Genomic DNA, 9,760 nt, shown 5'->3' with positions numbered 1-9,760 from the left:
GTGAGTGGCGCAAATGTAACACAAAGTTGCAACACAAAGTTGTATCACAAAGTTGTAACATCTATGTTGACTCTGTGCCAACAGCAAAGAATCCCACATCAAATGCACCTACGACGGCGAGGGATTCTCACACACTTGTTTACCCGGTCGTTGGTTGAAGGAGAGTCTTTAGATAAAGATTTTGTATCCTTTCCGGTTGAAGCCTTGGCGTACTCGCGGGAGGAGGCACCCAACCATTTTGGAAAATGACATGAATCCCAGGTATCTCAAGACTCGAGAATCGGGGAGAAAAAATAGATTGAGGCGAGGAAAATCTCAATCTAGCTATTTAACAGCTTAGGGATTCCAAAGAGATGTACCTTTTGGAACTATTAAGAAAGATCCCTCCTTTTGGAAACCTATCCGAAAAAAATTGATGAGAATTTTGAAACGTAGTCTCGCATTGCGGACTAGGCAAATGCGTCGTCTCTACTCCAAATTGGGTGTATCCGCAAGGTTTCCTTTGGGGAAATTGAATTTCCTTCGTAAAATTGAAGGGATTTGGGAGAATTGGAGTGGAACCGATTTTGTTGGGGGAGATATTCCAAATGATACGGGGACCGAGTGGAAAGAGGGGCCGTCACACGGTGAACCAGGTACTGGTGGAATAGATGAAACATCAATTCCCATTGATAATAAATCCCGATCCTTTGCAGGTACCGATGATGAACCAGTAAAAGATACTATTGGTGGATCCAAATCCGAACCCGAATTAGACATGCATGCATTCAGAAATCTGTTAACCGAAGGGGTTGGCGGGGGTGGGCGTAGCACCAAATCACTCCGTTTTAGTAAACCGGGAATAGATGACAGACTAATTAATACAAATTTGACTAGTTCTTTGAGATTCCAAATGAAATTGGTCAATATTCAGGGAATTTATTTGAGATCCCGCATATCGGTCGCAGAATTGTTTGAGAAGTATCTTCTACTAGTAGCGGGATTATTTCGAAGAGTCAATAGAGCTTTTGCTCATTATCTCGACAAATTTGCTAGATTTCGGGTGCAACTGGTGAAAGTGACGAATCAAGTTGGTGGGGTTCATGGGGATGCAAACCACCCAATTCTAGCTATTTCCGGAATGAGGGAGGGAATACTGCGAGTTATCGATAATCAATCTATAGGATTACCATCTCAGGCGCACATTCACAACATTCTGTGGCATGTAAGCATGAAAGACAACCTAGATTTGGATTCTTTGATGGAAATTGCGGAAGATAGCAAGGATGCAGGGTATCTCGATAACCGGAAGGGATGTAAGGATAATGAGAATCTGGATGATGCTTCGGAAGATTGGAATTATCCGCGCGGTGATCATGGTTGTTATCCGAAAGGGGTAGGGGAAACCCCAGAATTTTTTGATGGCGGTAAACATGACGGGGGAAAGAGTGATTCCGTGGGATGTCCCGATGACAGATTGGCGGGATTGTACGTGGGTATGGTATCGATGAACATATTAATAATTTTGCTACGATGCAGGGACTTTCCAAACAACTTTGGGAATTGGATGCAAATGATTTGGGGAGTTTGTTAGGCTGTCCCAACAAGTACAACCTATCATTGGAGTTATGGCAAAAAATTGCACCGAAGAGATGGAGATCGGACATCGAAAATTTATATAGATTCAGAAGCATCGGGGGAAGTTTTCTCGTCGAGCATGAATATGTATTTTGTGATAGACAAAACGATTATTCCATATATACTGAAACCCCTTTCCTTAGAGATAGAGTGAGAAATATCAATAAACGTCGTAAATACAGTTATTTGTTACATAGTTTTATTGATTCCTCACGAAATGTAGCTATACAAAAATTTCCGGCGGGGTGGAATGCGGCGATAAGGGAAACTCGTTTAGGGAATCGTATCAGAGAACTTATTGCAGGGAAGGGAATTTCTCATCCACGAATACTTGATCCAGAACGTGAGTTGAATCCGAAATCCGATTTGGTGTTGTGGGTATTCCGGATCCCGTGGAAGCAAAGGATGTATACGAAACAAGATCAAAATTTGTACGTGGGACTTCTATTTTGTGGGAGAGGGTTCCCGATACCCCAAATGAAAAATTTCAGAGATTAGGCACGGATTACGGGTTACAAGAAGAAGAGATTGATTCGGATGAAATACTTCTAAGAGAGAGGGGGAGTCACTATTATATTTTTCAATGGAAATGGGAATCCAAAGCATTAGAAAGAGAATTATAAAGACTGAGGGATTTGATATCTCTCATCAACGTATTAGAAAATGAGCAGGATCTTATTTCATTCTGAGTCAATATGGGTATAGATTGCGATTTGTTGAATCTTTTTCTCAACGAAGAGAAACGCGAGATTCTAGATGATTTGTTTGTTATTTCAACCCATCGTTTACTGTGAATATTCGATGATTAGATTCTCATGTATAAAATGGTTAGTATCCCACTGAAATTTCGAAACAGATTCAAAAGAAGATTGAATAGAAATATATTTGGCGGGTGCATGTTGCGCTTGTCACTCATCAATGGGGAGAGGAATAGGAATCGCTCCTATCTCCATAACATCGAAGATCTCCTGTTCCGAGACGTCATCGCAAATCACGATTTTTCAGATCCCTATTGATTTCGAGCTCCGTGAAATCCGAAAGGGGCCCTTTGGGCTACCCTTCTGGAGTGGAATGGATGAACAAGAGTGAAGAGTCTAGCGACCTGAGTGGGACTCAGAAAATCAAACGTTTCCTTTGGCCCAGTTATCGCTTAGAAGAATTAGCTTGTATGAATAGATTCTGCTTCGACACAAATAATGGAAGTCGATTTGCCACGCCCAGAATACGCATGTATCCCATTATTTGAGACGGGGGGGGAGAATACGTAGATTCGACAATTTGCTCGACTAATATTACTAACATCTTGGTAATCTCAATCAAGTGTGTGATAGAAGGAGGGGCAGATACCTACCTTACTTATCAGATGCGGAGCTATAACTATTCGTTGGTGGGAAACAAATTCCCACCGATAACCGAATTTATTGAGTGACCATTTCCCCGATTATAGGAGTATTCATCTCCCTCGCTCGGACCAATACTACCCGAATTAGTAGGCCAATCCTATACAATGAATTCGATAAACAATTATTATTACTACTATTACGGATAAGGCTATATCTACCAATTCGACATTGATTTGTGAGAAAGGGGATACACGGTCTGCTGAGTCTCAAATATGCTACTTGACCGATCAAGTCTCGAAACTCACTTCTCATTTGAAATCACATTCCAAGGATTACTCCTCTCAGAGGGGTTTGTGGAAATTATTGGGAAGACGCAAGCGTCTCTTAATTCATTCATTAAAAAAGGATCTGACTTTATACGATAACATAATAAGCAACTTGGGTATTCGGAGATTGAAGAGACGCCGATTCCAATTTATAGAAATCCAGTTCTACCGAAGCTAGGGTCTGCAAAAATTACCAGGAACATAATTCATGGGTATACCTCCTACGAAAGTGGATCCAGTTATAGTGAGTATGGGTCCCCACCACCCATCGATGCACGGTGTCCTTCGACTTATTGTTACTCCAGACGGTGAAAATGTCGTTGGTTGTGAACCAATACTTGGCTATTTACATAGAGGGATGGAAAAAATTGCTGAAAACCGGACGATTCTGCAGTATCTTCCCCACGTGATGAGATGGGATTATTTAGCCACCATGTTTACCGAGGCAATAACAGTGAATGCGCCGGAGAAGTTGGCAAATATTCAAATACCGAGAAGAGCTAGTTACATACGAGTTATTATGCTCGAGCTAAGTCGAATAGCTCCCCACCCGTCACGGCTCGGACCTTTTTTGGCGGATGTCGGTGCACAAACCCCTTTTTTCTACACATTTCGAGAAAGGGAAATGATTTATGATTTACTTGAGTCTACTACGGGTATGTGAATGACGCATAATTATTTCCGCGTCGGGGGAGTAGCGGTAGATTTACCATATGGGTGGCTAGATAAATGTTTGGATTCCTGCCACTACTGCCTCTCAAAAGTCGATGAATATGAATGACTTATCACAAATAATCCTATATTTCTAAAACGAGTGGAGGGGATAGGTGCCACTGGTAGGGAAGAAGCTATAGATCGGGGCTTATCCGGACCCATGTTGCGAGCCTCGAGGATTCAATGGGATCTTCGCAAGGTGGATCACTACAAATGTTATGACGAATCGGATTGGCGGATCCAATGGCAAACAGGAGGAGATTCATTGGCCCGTTATTTGGTACGAATTGGCGATATGAGAGAATCCATAAGAATAATTCAACAGGCCTCGAGACTCCTTCCGAGAGGTCCATATGAAAATTTGGAATCTCGATGCCTTAGTCAGCAACGAAAGGAAATGGGATGGAATGATTTTGACTATCAATTTGTTGGTAAGAAATCCTCTCCCACTTTCAAATTACCTGAGCAGGAGCATTACGTAAGGGTGGAAGCTCCCAAAGGGGAATTAGGGATATTTCTGATTGGAGATGATAGTGTTTCTCCCCGAAGACGGAAGATTCGTCCACCTGGCTTCATAAATCTGCAAATTCTCTCTCAATTGGTAGAAGGAATGAAACTAGTCGATATTACGACAATATTAGGTAGTATAGATATCATCATGGGGGAGGTTGATCGCTGAAATGGCAATTGGTACAAAAAATTTCGAGGAACGCGTGATTGACTTATTTCACAAATTGGGAGTTTCGAGAGATTCTTCCAAATTGATTTGGATTCTGATTTCCATTCCCACCCTTATCGTAGGAATTACAGTAGGAGTATTAGTTATCGTACAGCTCGAGTGAAAGGTATCTGCGGGGGTACAACAGCGTATCGAACTTGAATATGCAGGTCCTTTGGGAATTATCCAATCCCTGGCCGATGGAGTCAAGCTCCTACTGAAGGAAGATATTATTCCAGCCAGGGGCGATACTTGGCTATTCAATATTGGAGCAACTGTGGTAGTCATACCAGTCTTTATAAGCCACTTGGTGATACCCTTCGGGCAGCACATTATTCTAGCTGATCTAAGTATAGGTGCTTTCTCTTGGATCGCCATCTCAAGTATCATTCCCCTAGGGCTACTTATCCCTGATTCCGTCGGGTCAGCGTAACCTTAAGAGGAGAATAGCGTATTCATCAATTTCCCATATGGGTTTTGTAACAATTGGAATTGGATCCGTGATAGATACGGGTCTTAATGGAGCTGTGTTACAAATGATTTCCCATGGGTTAATAGGTGCCGCTCTATTTTACCTTGCAGGGACTTGTTACGATAGGACACATACCCTTTCTCTCGATCAATTAGGGGGGATGGCTACCCCAATGCCCAGGATATTTACTATGTTTAGTATCTTCTCAATGGCATTCCTTGCATTACCCGGGATGAGTGGGTTTGTATCGGAATTGATGGTATTTCCAGGAATAGTGACTAATCAGCATTATTCATCTATATCTAAGTTATCGGTTGTAGTAGTCGAAGCGATTGGTATAGTATTAACTCCCATTTATTTGTTATCTATGTTACGTCGAATATTCTACGGATACAGAATATCCAACTATTGGGATCCATATTCAGTTGAATCCGCGGACTGCGGGAAATATTCATATCGATTTGTCTCTCTTTACCAATCCTCGGTATCGGTCTGTATCCAGACATGGTTGCATCTGGAATCACAAAATACTATCTATCCTTGTTCCGTACTCTTTTATGGGATAGTAGAGGGGCAATAAAACGCAGTTTCTGTTTGAATCGGTAGTCGAACATATCTATTCAATGAGGATTACTCTTGGAAGCGGTTCTGGTATTAATTCCTATAAGGGAAGGCAGTGGGAATCCATGCCGTTGGCGACGTAATTGCATGAATGTCTAGGTGAGGAATCCACAGCGCGATTCCTCATGTAGACTCTGATTCAAATCACGAATTGATTACATGTAACACTTCAAGCATCTGACGAGGTAACATTTTTTGTTATCTCTCCCCCCGATCGAATTAGCAGTCTTCTACCTAATTATTAAGTAAGCCACCCGTGATTATGTAAACCGATTCCTGGTGGATTAACCCCTGAGAAACAAATCCAAGCAATGAAGAATCCTGTAGATGCTACAATAGCAGGCCCTTCCCCCTACCAACCACTAGTTATTCTGGTATGGAGATGAATAGCATATATCAGCCGAGTCACTAATGCCCAGGTTTCCTTAGGGTCCCGGCTCCAGCAGGATCCCCACGCTTCATTAGCCCACACTGCTCCAGAGAGAATACCAACAGTCGGTAGAGGAAACCCTAAGCTGATGATTCGATAACTCCATCGGTCCAATTGGTGGATCAATCGGCACCTACGTGAATTCAAGAATAGTCGATGAAAACTGTTTCTCGGATTACTTCCTGCCTGCTCGTAGCAATGTATATCCACTCCCGGAGAGGGGTCCACGTAGGAAATTTTTGATTTACACCGGGGATAGAAAATTGTTCTGCATCATAGGTGGCAATCGGTCGAGATGTTGCTGATGGAGATCCACATAACGAAGTCACATGGCTTAGTGGCATCATACTTACATGTGTCATTAACCGATGAGGTTGCAAAGCAGGTACTAGCGGTGTGGATTGTTGCATTTCCTCAGGAAGACCCAGAGTTGCGAATCCATGGGTCAACATGGCACCTGGTGCCGTGACTGCACCTGACCATTCATTCCGACTCCTAATTCTCATAATTACATGCATTGGGGAGAAGCTCCGTGAAAGAAACATAGATGATTCATGTAGATTGCTCGGTGGTAGATGTTTGGGTTGAATCCGACGAATCGTCGTAAATCCCATTATACAGATGAAAGCAATTGTCATACCTCCAACGCTCAAACTAATGAGTCTCTTGAGCTTGCGAGCCAGCCCCATCCGGTGAAACAGAGTACGGAAAGAAGCGTAAGAAAAGAAATGTGAGCGAATATGTGCTCTATATCGGTGTGAATCGTAATGAGGAGAATCCAGTGAATTAGTGAGATTCAATCGTTGTTGGAGAGTATGTACCACCCACCCATTATTCCTAGGAGATTTCGGGTTTACCCCTTAAACGTCGAAACGGGGAGAATTCCCTATTCCTACTACTTTTCCCAGTGGTTGTATCAGACACAGCCCTCGCCTGCAGGTTGAAATTAAATGCCGCTACTCGGATTCGAATCGAGATGCTCTAGCACTGCTTCCTAAGAGCAGCGTGTCTACCAATTTCACCATAGCGGCTCGCTACTCGTTATACTTATCGTAATTAATGATATCACATCTTCGGGTGAATCGTCAATCTTCCTGGGGGAGAGTACACACGCACAATAAGGGACCTTCCCTGTCTATAGTTGATTAGGTATCCGGCGCTATACTTGTATAGGAAGAACGGGATATGGCATAGCTCAGTAGCGTGCCATCTTGGGGTGATGGAGGTCGCAGGTTCAAATCTTGCTATTCCGAATAAACGAGGTCAGAACATATTTTAAACGGAATAGAAGACGTTCCCGTTCCGGGAACGCAGATTTATCTCCCGTGGGTGTTATCGACCCATACCCATTCGTAGTAGGGATAGAGATAAATAGATGATCGGGATTGAGACCCTTGTATCATAGGAAGGAAGAGAGGGATTGGGCTCCTTCTTCATGCACGTAACCCCCCCCCTTGTGGTTATTACCAACATTCATTGCTACAACTCTGTGGAGTAAGAACCTCATCGAACTGTATTAAACTCCACTAGTATTTGGATTTTATTTACCGCACGGTACCGTCATGCAATAATATTAACATGTACCCGTACTACTTACTGGGGATCCAAATTCATCAATAAGTTCACTGACAATTACTTATCTCATCTTCCCCGTTCCAACAAACAAATAATTCACTATCTATTCTGACCGACCCCACGTCCTATTGATACGGCAATTCCTGTTACAATCGGGGAGTACTCTTGACCAGTTTCAGAAATTTTTTCATTTGTCACATAGTAAAAACTTCTCGACCGTCCAGTCAAAATGGATTTAGCTGGAGAAAAAGCTTTCGATGCTACTTCATTAGTTTGGGTCTTCCAAATATGATTGCGAATCTTCCTCCGCGACCTAGAAGTACGTTTTTTTGGAACTGCCATAATGAAATCTATCTATTCGATTTTATCATCGAAATGAATGCGACGAGTATGTTGATACGTACGAGTAGAATCAATATAATGAGGGAGGGGGTGATTGCGTAGAATCATTAGAAGGGGAACAACTGGGGGAACTGGGTTTCCATTCTATGCAAAAGAATCCCAGCAAGAATCATTGATTTCTTTATGATAACAATTTGCTAACCAACCAACTCCTTTCCATTTAAGCAAATGGGATCTACTACCGATCGAACCAAATCCTGTCTGTATCCTGATTTCCTTCGCGTCTTCTTCTTAGAATGGATCTTCCGTATCACTTTCTTCCTCTCGAAACAGGGATGCAAGACGCGCGCGCCCCCTAGCAGTTGCGTTACTCAGCCGGGGATGTCCGAGATCAATTTTGGATCCGTGACAAACCAATGAAACTCGATATATCGACATTACCGTATTGGACTCTGATGCGTTGTGCCCAAGCAGGCCCAAGCAGAGCGAAGTAACGAACATCATAGAATCTCCCCGGTTCTACTTGGAGTTGTTTTCCTCCAGTATCAATTGCTGCATGTCTATCCGTAATAGTCTTGTCGTGTGAAAAATAACCCAAAACAAATCAATCGGTTTGGGGTCAAAAAATGGAACCTAGATAAGTATCTCTGACACATTTGATTCCTATCAAGTCTCGACTCCGGGCTTGCACCAGAATGAGAAACAAATGGATTATTCAGTTTGATACGCGTGATCTCACCTGTCCATATATATTCCATTCTTCGACGCTCCATATATCTGACAACTATTGACAGAAAGAGTTCCAACCCGGGTTAAATATGTTTATGGAATTATCTTATGAATGTGCTTGGATTGTCCCCTCACGCCCATTCGTAACCTCTGGTTTGATCGGATTGGCATTGTTTCTTTTTCCAAAAGCCACTAAGAGCCTTCGTCATATACGTGCTATGCTCAGTGTTCTTTCATTAGCCGCAGCTATGTCCATCTCTATCGCAACATTCTGGCAACAAGTTACTAGTCGCTCCACTTTTGAATACTCATGGTCATGGATTCCCAACGACGATATTTCTCCAAAGATAGAATTTTCAGTTGATTCACTTACTTCCATTACGTCGATATCAGTCACCACCATAGGTGTCTTGGTTATGATTTACAGTGATATTCATATGCGTCACGACTAGGGATACGTAAGGTTTCCCGTCTATCTAAGTTTCTCCACTGCCTCCATGTCAGGATTAGTGTTCAGTCCCAATCCAATACAGATTCATGTTTTTCGGGAATTAGTAGGGATGTGCTCTTACTTGCCGATAGGTTTTTGGTTTGCACGACCAAGTGCTGCTAGTGCCTGCCAAAAAGCTTTTGCAACTAATCGTACAGGAGATTTCGGATTATTATTGGGTATATTAGGTACGTATTGGATAACTGGTAGTTTCGAGATCCACGAATCGTGTAATTGATTTAGTGAGTTGATTGATAACAACAGCGCCGGCTCCTCCCTTGCCAATACATGTGCTCCTCTACCATTTTTGGGTCTGGTATCTAAATCTGCACAATCCCCACTCCACGTATGGTTGCCCGATGCAACGGAAGGACCCCCACCTA

The sequence above is a fragment of the Dipteris shenzhenensis genome, chromosome 9, assembly GCF_047967505.1.
Source record: "Dipteris shenzhenensis isolate YYH24624 ecotype China chromosome 9, Dip_SZ_1.0, whole genome shotgun sequence".
Taxonomy (NCBI): domain Eukaryota; kingdom Viridiplantae; phylum Streptophyta; class Polypodiopsida; order Gleicheniales; family Dipteridaceae; genus Dipteris; species Dipteris shenzhenensis.
This window is presented reverse-complemented; position numbering follows the sequence as displayed.